The following is a 12593-nucleotide window of genomic DNA, read 5'->3' as shown; positions in this document are numbered from 1 at the left end:
AATTACCATATAACCTATCAGTTCCACTTCTAGGTATATACCCAAAAGAAGTGAAAACAGAGACTTGAATAGGTTTGTTCAATTGCATGAACGTTCATAGCACTGGGCTATGAGAAGGCCTGGGCTATGAAGGAAGGCTGGGCTGGGGGTCATCCCAGCCTGGGGGTCTGACCTGCAATGAGACTTTATTCACAATAGCTGAAAGGTGGAAACAACCCAGATGTCCATCGGCAGATGAGTAGAGAAATAAAATGTGGGATATCCATAAAGTGGAATATTATTCAACCAGAAAAAGGAATGAAGTTCTGACACATGCTACAATATAGTTTAGTCTCGAAGACATTATGCTAACCGAAAAAAGCCAAACACAAAAGAACAAATATTGTCTGATTCCACTTATATGAAACATGTAGACCAGACCAATTCACAGAGGCAGAAAGTAGACTAGAAGTTACCAGGGCCTAGGAGAGGCAGAAATAGGAAATTACTGCTTATCAGTTACAGTGTGTCTGGGGTGATGAAACATTTTGGAAATCGATAGTGGTAATGGTTGTACAAGATTGTGAATACGTTTCATGCCATTGAATTGTACACTTAAAAGGGCAAATTGTATCTTACATATATTTTACTGCAACAAAGTAGTTTTTAAAAAGTGTGAGAGACTTCACAAAAATGCTGGAATAAGATTTAAAAGTTGGGGCCCAGCTTGGTGGCTCACACCTGTAATCCCAGCACTTTGGGAGGCCGAGGCGGGCAGATCACGAGGTCAGGAGTTCAGGACCAGCCTGGCCAACATGGTGAAGCCCCATCTCTACTAAAAATACAAAAAATTATCCAGGGGTGGTGGCACGCATCTGTAATCCCAGCTACTCAGGAGGCTGAGGCAGGAGAATCGTTTGAACCCAGGAGGCGGAGGTTGCAATGAGCCAAGATCATGCCATTGAACTCCAGCCTGGATGACAGAGCAAGACTCCATCTCGAGAAACAAACAAACAAAAAAGTTGGATACAAAACTGGTTAGTTCTGGCCGGGTGCGGTGGCTCACTCCTGTAATCCCAGCACTTTGGGAGGCTGAGGCAGGAAGATCACCTGAGGTCAAGAATTTGAGACCAGCCTGACCAACATGGAGAAACCCCATCTCTACTAAAAATACAAAAAGTAGCTGGGCGTGGTGGCACATGCCTGTAATCCCAGCTACTCAGGTGGCTGAGGCAGGAGAATCGCTTGAACCTGGGAGGCGGAGGTTGAGGTAAGCTGAGATCGTGCCATTGCACTCCAGCTGGGTAGCAAGAGCGAAACTCCATCTCAAAACAAAAACAAAAACTGGTTAGTTCTACAGGGTAATAAAATGGTAACCTTTGTGGCTGCCTTTTCTACCGGACAGAATTAATTTTCATTTCTATCAGACAAAAATCATTTGCAATTTACCCATCTTCTACAAGTTAACTTTTAACTTTACTGAGTCTGGGACTTAATCAATAGGGAATTGTAAGTCAAACAGCTGCATGGATGGTGCTCTCATATGCTCCTGAAAGGGTATCAGTGATATTTTTTGCCTTGTTGTCAAGTTTTAGATAATTTTTCTTAACACCTTAAATAATACATGACAAAGCACAACTCCCACATGGGTCTCCATGAAATGGCCTTGACTTTGGCTTCAAGGCCTGACTCTTCTGGGCATTAGCACCTTGGTGACATTTTCTGGGGCCCCTTATCAAGCCTCCTTCAGTCCATACTACACATCACCACCAGACTGACCAGGCTGCAGTAATCTGTGATTTCACCACTGCTCTCCAGCCTGGGTAACAGGGAGACCTTGTTTCAAATAATAACAATAATAATAAAGAAAGGAAAAAGTTCCTCTGGGTACCACCTCAAATCACCTTCATTACATATTTGACTGTGTCCTAATTCATTGGTGCGTTGGCCTCACATGAAGATGGCCTTTGTCTCCCTCCAGCATGCAGCCCTGACCTAAGCATTTGGCAAGTCCTCACTACATACCCTTCGGTTGGCCGATTGTCCTGTCCTCTTTGTAAGCTTGCCGTCAGAATGCTGATGACTTTCCCTTTGCACCTTTATTGTGCACAAAGTCATTGAAAACACATTTCCTGTCCTCCAGGGACTTATATTCTGACTGGGGGAACAAAAGCAGGTGTCTAGACTAGTCAGGAAGATCTAGGTTCCTCTAGATCACTTTCTACTTGTGTCACCTTGAACAAGAAGCCTCCCTACCCCTCAGTTTCCTCGTCAATGAAATGAGAATAATAATGTCAATACTTGCCTTGCCTACCTCGTGAAATGGACAGGAGGATTTGTTAAATAAAAAAAAAAAAAAGTAATAGTTGTGAAAGTGCTTCGTAAACAAAAGAGTGATATTCACATTTTAGTTAAATGATTCTGTGGAAGTTAACTAACAATACAAGATAGCCCAATAAAGAATGTCACAAGGCAGCTTCCCAAGCTCAGAATGAGTCCCTGGGATACTCACTCGCTAATGGGCAAGAGGATTCCAGAGGGCTTGCAGGAGGTGGCTGGGTCGTATACCATGAGTGAAAGGAAGTTCAATAAACTAGGGGTGGGGTGGGGAGGAAGCAGTATCTAGGTGCACAGAGCACGGGGGAAGCAAATTGAGTAAGTGAGAAAAGATGAACACCTGCTTGGGGCTGGGGAGGCATCCCAGTGGCCTTTCCAGAGGAAAGTGTGAAGGGGCAGTGGGAGAAAAGGTGAGATGCACCCGGAGCACTGAGACCTCCAGTGCCAGGCTTGGGAGCTGGGTCTGTCTGCTCTAAGAAGCCACTGGGGGATCTGGGATGGAGGAGTGTAGAGGGAAACCAAGTTTTAGAATGCAGGTCCCTCTAAGAGTGGGACTTGTTATCCTGCCTGTAATTTATCATTTGTGTGTTTTATTGTAAAATAAAATGTGAACTTATTGTAGAAAAAATAATCTAAAGTGAATCAACAAATATTTAGGGTAAAAATGAAAGTCCGCCTTTAACTTGACCAATTATAGTCTTTTTCGAAGACTACGCACATTAACAGTGGGGTGTATATCATCCCAGAACTTTTCCTATGTATATGCCTGCATGTGTGTTTGTATTTATATCTTGTTTTTGTTGTTGTTGTTTTTTGTTTTTTTGTTTGTTTTTTGTTTTGTTTTGTTTTGTTTGAAACTAGGTCTTGCTCTGTCACCCAGGCGGGAGTGCAGTGGTGCAATCATGGCTCACTGCAGCCCCGAATTTCACAGGCTCCAGTGATCCTCCCAGATCAGCCTCCCAAATAGCTGGGACCACAGGCACAGGCCACCTCACCCGGCTAATTTTTTGTATTTTTTGTAGAGACAGGGTTTCACCGTGTTGCTTAGGTTGGTGTCAAACTCCTGAGCTCAGGCGATCCTCCTGCCTCAGCCTCCCAAAGTGCTGGGATTACAGGCGTGAGCCACCGTGCCCAGCCATGTCTTTTTACATAAATGAAATTCTTTATATATTTTACACAGAGCCTTGATTTTTAAAACTTAATATGTCTATGGACATCTTTGTATATCTTCTTTTCAATAGCTGTGTAGTATTCCTTACTAAGACTATACCACAATTTATTTAACCAATCCCCTATTGATGAGGAATTCTGCAATTAATTTTGCTTTTGCTTATTACTGTTACATTTTTAAAGTACTATATGTTTGTGGAAAGAAATTCAACAGTGTAAAAGACTATTTTGTGAAAAAAAAGTAATTTTCCTGCCTACCCCTAACCCCCCATCCCCACTTCAACAGCTCCCCCCTCAAGAGGCGAGCACAGATACCAGTTACTGGTGTCATTCCCAAAATGACCTGTGCATATACAAGTATGTGTGAGTATGTGTGTGTGTGTGTGTGTATGGAGAAGGGGTGGGGAAGAAAGATAGAGAAAGATTTTTAATGTAACTGATGACATACTATACACAACATTCTGCACCTTGCTTTTTTCACCTGACATTGTATCTTGGAGAACATTCCATATCAGTACATATCTTAGCTACATAGTTCTTCTTAATGGCTGCAGAGAATTCCATTATATGGCTGAACCACAATTTATCTCACCTGTGTTCTATTGGAGTCGTTGCCAGTATTTTGCTGTTACACATAATACTCCAATGTTCATGTATTCTCTGTTCATGTATCTTCATGTGCACTAAATCTATACTGGAAATCCCTAGAAGTGGAATTGTTGGGTAAACAGGAATGTGCATTAAAATTTTTTGACAGTTGACCCTCCCACTAGCTGTGTATAGGAGTGCCTGTTCCTCCATAATCTCTCTCCCCATCACAGCATGTGATAAGCCTTTCAAATGTGTGCTTGGAGAACAGGATGAGAACCTGAGGTGGTGGGGGTTGGAGTGTGGTCAGGGAAGGCAGAGATTTTCCACTTGTTCCCCATGAGTATGGTTGAGGCTCTCACAACAGCCCAGCGGTGGATGTAGCCCACAAGTGTTGTGTCCCCAAGACCTTAGGTGTCTAGCCACACTTCAGGATGCCCATGACCCACAAATCCACGTGATGCAAGTCCTAGAGTGTCAAAAGAGATTCTTTGATCCTTACTACCCTCTTTCAGCTTCATGCAGAACTGTTTCTTGATCACAAGCCAGGACCAAGAAGCCTGGATTGAATGCCAGTTTGCTGGCAGAGGGGGACGTCCAGCAAAATGTATTTTAATTCATTGTCCCCACATGCATGCACACATGAACGCACACACACACGCGCACCAAGAAGATCAAATACAGAACTCAAGAGCCAGGTTCAGAAGTGCAAGCTTGTGCCTTGTGAAGCACAGCCCTTCATGGTCTGAGTTTCCAAGAGCTGTAGGTTAGATGGCCTGTTTCGGGTTGCAAGAACAAAGGTGTGCTTCCGTTTCCTTGGGTGATGGGACATGAGTGTAAGTATTAATGTATAAGTGAGCCCGTCCCTGGCAGCCACTGCTCTTCACAACTGATGTCTCAGGAGTGCTGAACAAGACTGCTCCCCACAACTTTGCTTTCCCCATTCCCCATGGCTCTGCTACTGCTGTCTCCCTGGGCTTCTCCTGGGTTCTGGGCCGCCTCACTGCCTATGCTCCTCTGTAGGTATCTGTCACATACACATTCCCCAAGAGAGGGGTTCTTATTGGGTCAGTTGGTCACTCCACCCTCTGGAACATTCTTATCAGCCTGAGTCCTCAGTGCAGAGCACTTCATAGACCTCTGGGCACCCTCAGACCCAACTGAAAGATGGCTACCCTTGACTCAGGCCCAGGCTATCTGGTGTGTCCATTTGTGACCTAAAGAAGAGTGCCTGGCACAGAGTAGCCACTCAACAAAATATTTACTGAATGAGTAAATAGTGATCCAAGATTGAGGAATCCATATGTCAACTCTGTTCAGAAGGAGGCTGTGAGTGAGGGAGGCATGGAGAACATTGTCGGATTCCTCTTTGATATATTAGGCTTAAGGCCAAATTCAGCAAATTCATTAACTGGGTTAGTACTTCTATCTCCAAAGTGCAGTATTGAGAAGAACACAAGCTTTGTAACCAAACAGATCTGAGTTCAAATCCTGGTTATCACTAACCATGGTGACCTTGGGCAAGTTTCTTGACCTCTCCATTTCTTTACCAATAAAATGAGGTGTATAGTATCTCCCTTGCAGTGTTGTTATGAAAACTAGTCCAGACAAAGAATGCAAAGCACCCACCTCAGTGCCTAATGCATAAAGACATTCAAGAAGTATTATCTGTTGAGATTATTCACGTCATTTTTCAAGTTAAACTTCCTGACTTGTGTCTGCTAAGCTCCTAGTAAATGCAAGTGTGCTTGTGTTTCTAGAGATAAGTTTGGACTTCTCAAGTCAACACACAGCCAGGTACCACAAATACATCTACTTCTCGATGTTCACAACTAAAAGAAAAAGACTTTTATTTCTCTTGTTCAATTAGCTTTGAGACAAGGCAAGCCATCTCATCAATTTGCTAATATTGCTTTCAAATATTTATAAAGTCTGTCTCCTTATGATGGTTCTACAACCTGAGTTCTAATCTATTCTCTGGACTATTTCCCCAGATATATTGGAATTTGTTGCCAGGAAAGGTGGTTTCTCTGCAGATGTAGAACCTTGACCAGGCCCCCACGTGGCAGTAGTCAGGGTATCTCCATCCAATACACCAGCAGTTACCGTTCATTTCCCGAATACCTGGCCTTGTGCTGTGAGCAACATTATTTCTTCAATCCAGGAGTCAAGGAGATGGGTGAGAAAGGGCCTGCTTCCTTCCAAAGTCCAGGGTATTCTATAGGGTGGGTGGCCCACAGGTTGTCTGCCTCACCTTCCGTTGATGGATGTTGAGGATGTTTCCATTTTCACCTTATCACTAGCAATGGAGCAATGAACATCCTTGGACTTATATGTGTGCGTGTGTGTGAATATTCCCCTAGTATAGCTTTATTTATTTATTTATCTATTTAATTTTTTGAGACCTAGTCTTACTCTGTTGCCCAGGCTGGAGTGCAGTGGCATGATCTCGGCTCACTGTAGCCTCTACCTCCTGGGTTCAAGTGATTCTCCTGCCTCAGCCACCCGAGTAGCTGGGATTACAGGCGTGCTCTACCACGCCTGGCTAATTTTTGTATTTTTAGCAGAGACGGGGTTTCACCATGTTGGCCAGGCTGGTCTCGAACTCCTGACCTCAGGTGATCTGCCTGCCTTGGCCTCCCAAAATTCTGGGATTGCCAGTGTGAGCCACCGTGCCCGACCCCAGTATAGCTTTATGAAAGTGCAGTTACTGCATCTAACAGTGTATAAATAGTTATACACCACCCTTTACCTCAGTTATTGCACTCCTAGGTCTTTACCCTAGAGAAACTCTGAGACAGGTGAACAAGGGTATATATGCCGTGAATGTTCATGATGGCAAAGAATGATATGTACAATTTGATGCAATTTATACAGTTTAAGAACATAGAACCCATACTGTGTAGTTTATTTTTTATGAGCACATACATAGCACATTTCAAAACATGCATGGGCTTCAACTCAAGCTGTAATATTTTATTTCTTTAGGAAAAATGTTATGGGGCAAATAAAGAGAAATGAATTTGTTCCTAATATTTTCCCATATGCTTGAAAGAGTTCGTCATCTAAAAAAAACAAAGACAAGAAAAAGGCAGGGCAGATTCACAGCCCCTCCAGAGCCCACCCTTTTGTTCAAGGGCACCTAGTACATCAGAGAGATAGATAACCTCCATGGGAAGAGACTTTGCACCCCAATTCACTAAAAGTCCCTTCTCTCCCAGACGTCAGTATAAATCCTTAGGATGTATTGCTTGAGTAACCTTATGATTCTTGACTTCCAGGCCCAAGAGAATGACAACTAAACTTTTGCAATTGTCACCCTAACACTGGGACCTGCCTGCCTGTCCATCATGGAGCTCTAAGTATACTTGAACCACATGTGAGGAGTAATTGGGACAAATTTTAGATTCAGCCCTGGATTTGGCAATGCTCTTTACCATGAGCCCGCCATTGCAATGCAGGGTGCAGTAAAGCAACAGCATTGCAAAGCTCTTTCTGGAACCAGAATTTTTGCCATAATGCCTTCTGCTAACAGTGTTGCCTAATTAGCAGACACAATGTGACCATCAGGCCTTATCAGCACCACTTGGTCTAAAACAGAAACCAGGAAGGGCTGTCTCTCAGTGCTTGGCCCCTGTTGCCATGGCCCCTGTTGCCGTGGTCCCCAAGCAGTTTTGCTTATGATTTCTCTCAATCACTTATAGCATCCATCAGCAAGCAGGACCTAGAAGCTCTTCCGGGCAGACCAAGAAGAAAGCTGTAAACAGGAAAGATAAGAGCAAGTAAGGGAAGTAATTTAACAAACAAACAAGAAAAGTAGATGGAAAGAATTTGAGGTGAGGCCCAGAAAACAGCTTTTGTTTTTTAAAAGAAATCTTCTTGAGATGTGGTAGACCAAGGTGTCTGGGTCAGAATTTGCCAAGAAGGGCCTATTATGTAGCTGCCATGTGGTATAGGTACAGCAACTCTGTGCCCTGGATTTTCCAGAAAAGTCCCAGTTTCAAGTATTTTATTCTGCTTGTCAGACCAAGAATTCTGATTTGAGATTCAGAAAATAAGGTCACTGTAGTTAGAGTAGTCATCCAGGAAAGCCTGATTTAGAATCCATTGTCCTCCCTTGCTGGTTGGCAGGGAATCCCCACAGGACTTGCCTCTAGGGCCCTGAAGGTCTGAGTAAAGTGGCCCCTTATACAGTCAAGAAATATCAAAGTGCCTCTGAACTCCATGCCCCCTCCACACTCCCGTAGCTCCCTGAGGGGTTTAGCCAGAAAGGCATGGTTTTAACTCTGCTAACCTAGGCAATGCTCTGAGCCTCAATTTTCTCATCTGCAAAATGAGAGCAATAACACAGGGTTATGACAGGGTTATTCTGAGCATCAAATGAAGTTTTTGTTACCTTTAAAGCACTGTACGAATGTGCACTGCTAAAATCCATTCCTTCATTCAACAAATAGGTATCTACTACATGCCAGGCATGAGGCCAGGTCTGAGCTTACAGTGGTGATCAAAACAGACAGGGTTCCTGCTGGTAACCCTGAGCTTTCAGCCCAGAGGGGTAGACAGATATTAGCCAAAGGTCTCCTCATCCAAGGTCCAAGCAGAAGGGAGATACAGTAGGGCTACTCTTTTAAAAAGCTGACTGTGGCTCCTGCTTAGAGCCAGAAGGCAGGAGAGGGGGCTGGGAGACCACTTAGGAGACTTCTGCCTACAATAGTGGCTTGGCTATGCAGCCATAAAAAAGGATGAGTTTGTGTCCTTTGTAGGGACATGGATGCAGCTGGAAATCATCATTCTCAGCAAACTATCGCAAGAACAGAAAACCAAACACTGCATGTTCTCACTTATAGGTGGGAACTGAACAATGAGATCACTTGGACTCGGGAAGGGGAACACCACACACCGGGGCCTATCACGGCGAGGGGGGAGGGGGGAGGGATTGCATTGGGAGTTATACCTGATGTAAAGGATGAGTTGATGGGTGCTGACGAGTTGATGGGTGCAGCACACCAACATGGCACAAGTATACATATGTAACAAACCTGCACGTTATGCACATGTACCCTAGAACTTAAAGTATAATAATAAAAAAACCCCACATATTACAAATTTATATGTTTGCTGATAAAGAATAGAATTATTTTACAAAAATAAAAAATTTGATTCAAAAAAAAAAAATAGTGACTTGGTCTAGGGTGGTGGCAGTGCTGATGGTAAGAAATGGCCAAATTCTGGATAGATTTGGGAAGTAGAATCAACAGAACTTGGTGACAGACTAACTTTTGGGAGTGAGGAAGAGGCAAGGAGATACTTTAGCTAACTGTGTCCCCAGGACTTGGGCCACTGGAGCCCACAAAACCAATCCCAAGGCTGCTGAGGTACAATGTATGGAGGATCCATTTCTCCTTATCTCGCCTCTGTAGAGCAGTATGATGTCAGTCCTTCAGTCCAAAAATCAGCTTGCTAGACTTAATCTGAAAAAAGCATTTAGTACTTAAAAATTTCCTTTCGTGTAGGATAATATATGGCATTCTAGCTTTATGTTGAGTGCAGAATTCCTCTTAAAGGTAAATTGCTTCCAATTTTTAAGTTGTTTTAAAAATGACAAATGTAATTCTTCGTACACATTCATGGGGTACATAGTAATGTTTTGATACGGATCATGTATAGTGATCAGATCAGGGTAATTAGCATACCCATTATCTCAAACATTTATCATTTCTTTCTGTTGGGAACATTCAGTATCCTTCTTCTAGCTATTTTAAACTATCTATTATCATTTGAGTTTTTAAATTTTTTTTTTCTTTTAGAGACTGGGTCTTGCTGTGTTGCCCAAGCTGGACTCAAACTCCTGGGCTCATGCAATCATCCTGCCTCAGCCTCCCAAGTAGCTGGGACTACAGGCACATGCCACCATGCCTAGCAATGATACATGATTTTTAACTATAGTCATCCTACAATGGCATAGAACACTAGAACTTTTTCCTCCTCCCCAGCTGTAATTTTGTATCATTTAACAAATCTCTTCCTAGCCCTCCAATTTCTGAATGGGATATTACTTTAAAAATAGCTGAGTTACCATTAACTTAGGATGCTGAAAACGTTCTTCAGTCTAGGCGATCTTCTCTGGAACCAATATATATGTTCTTTGAATTGGATTCCTTTCAAACCTTGGCCCAGTAGTTTTTGTTCCAACAGGTTGGAAGAGAAGAGGGCCCAAAAGGGGAGGAGATGGGAAGGGCCACAGACAAACTTAAGTTTCATAACAGTTAACCTCACTTAGCAGTTAACTATGCTTTACAGCTTCCAGGGGAATTTCACACATACCATTTGTTGTCATATTCTGCAAATTCAAGACCACAGCTGTCTCCTGACTTCCCGTCTGGTGTTGTTGCTACTTATTGCACTGCTGGGTCCTTAACTTTTTGGGGGAGAGCGGGGAGGGGAAAGTCTCTCTGTGATAAACAAAAAACTTCCAATAGACATTCAAAACCCTTCTTTATTTGAAAGAATTTATTCCATTTGCATTGAGAAGGAGTGTTAAAGAAAATTTGGTATTTTCCCACACCACTTGTCCCCTACACACATCAACAGGTCTTTCATTTCTCAGTTCTTGCAGTCCCACCCTTCAGAAGCTATTATCTGCTTGACAGTCTGCTGAGACCTCTTGTCTTTCTTCCTCTCTCAATTAAACTCTAAGGACTGAGGTTCCCATCTGCCCTGGAGCAAACACATCTCTTGTTATACCTGTTTCCCAGAAGCTGGAGAGCTTTTTTCCTTTCTCCAACCGCTATAGTTCTCTTTTCAAAACACTTAAACCGTCTTAGTGATTTTTAACTGCAGGTGGCAATTAAATTGGTTTCCCAAATGTGGACCAAACCTTCTCTTCAATGCCTCCTGCATTTACCCTGCCTCCACCCACCCTTGAACCAGGAAAGAAAAAAACACACAGACACAGTTTACTGAGTTATTGTCCTCTCTTCTGTGTAGCCCTCTCTTAACATGAATGTAGCAAAATTGCTAGGAAGAAATGGTAAGATGTATTTCCACAAGGTAGATCTCTTTCTCCACAGTTGATAGAGCTGATGCGGCCATCTTTGGTTATTGTGTCTGGAATCGAGCAGTACCCAACATGGTGCCCTTCCTCAGGCTCTTCCTTGGCAGAAAGACAGAGGTAGCAGCTGAGCAAGGGGAGCCAACAGAAGTGGAATGGCTCCTCATTCATAGACCCTTGTGGGTTTTGAAGCAGAGAGGAAAGAGAAAGTTTGGAAAGAATAGGACAGAAAGGGAGGAATAAGAAAGAGGAAGTTGAGAGGGGTGTTTACAAGTGGAGGAATAGTAGTAAAGCTATGAATTGAATAATAGAAACTTTGATTTTTTTTTTTTTTTTTTTTTGAGACGGAGTCTCGCTCTGCCGCCCAGGCTGGAGTGCAGTGGCCGGATCTCTGCTCACTGCAAGCTCCGCCTCCCGGGTTCACGCCATTCTCCTGTCTCAGCCTTCCGAGTAGCTGGGACTACAGGCGCCCGCCACCGCGCCCGGCTAGTTTTTTGTATTTTTTAGTAGAGACGGGGTTTCACCACGTTAGCCAGGATGGTCTCGATCTCCTGACCTCGTGATCCGCCCGTCTCGGCCTCCCAAAGTGCTGGGATTACAGGCTTGAGCCACCGCGCCCGGCCGAAACTTTGATTTTTAAATTTTTATTTTATTTATTTTTATTTTAATAGTTTTGTGTAAACCGTTATGATATGTTATTTTTAAATATATGAAAATAAATATATTTAATGGTTTGTTATTATGAAATGACACACTTGCTGTTAAAATTTCAAATAGTACTGAAGAGTTTCAAGTGAAACATACATGTCAAAATCATCAAGGGTTACAGTTATTTGTGTGTCCTTGCAAACTTGTTCCGTGTATATATAAGCATCTGTGTGCTTTTGATACACAAATAAGATCATACAATACATACTGGCCCATTCCTTGCCCATTTTTTTCAACTTACCAGTAGCTCTGCAGTTTTCTCATTTCTACTCAAAGAGATCTCCTTCATTCTTCTTAATGGCTGCATATCATCCCCTTGTGTGGATGCACTATGATGTGTGGAACCCATCCCTTGTTAATGGACATTTAGGTAAAATAGAAAGTCTAGCACCACACTATCCTATAGAAATATAATGTGGGCCACAAATGCCATCCACTTACGGAATTTTGAATTTCGTCGTAGTAGCTACATTCCCCTCCCCAGCTGATTTGAAATGCCACCTTTATTATACCCTAAATGCTCATATATACATAAGTTTGTTTTGGACTATTTTATTTCATTCATCTATTTGCCAATTCTGGCACCAGTATCCCCCCCCCCGACCTTTTTTTTTTTTTTGGACACAGTCTTGCTCTGTCACCTAGGCTGAAGTGCAGTGGTGCATTCTCGGCTCTCTGCAACCTCTGCCTCCCGGGTTCAAGCAATTCTCCTGCCTCAGCCTCCTGAGTAGCCGGGATTACAGGCCCCTGCCACCACACC

General features: G+C 43.1%; 1 protein-coding gene across 3 annotated transcripts in view; it reads left to right on the top strand.

The window, feature by feature from the left end:
• NHSL2 (NHS like 2) overlaps window positions 1-12593 on the top strand; it is a 138348-nt gene that overhangs the window by 79775 nt on the left and 45980 nt on the right. The gene's annotated exons all lie outside the window — the stretch shown is intronic.

This window comes from Papio anubis, chromosome X (assembly GCF_008728515.1).
Source record: "Papio anubis isolate 15944 chromosome X, Panubis1.0, whole genome shotgun sequence".
Taxonomy (NCBI): domain Eukaryota; kingdom Metazoa; phylum Chordata; class Mammalia; order Primates; family Cercopithecidae; genus Papio; species Papio anubis.
The sequence above is the reverse complement of the archived record's forward strand: the minus strand, read 5'-3'. Positions and strand labels throughout refer to the sequence as shown.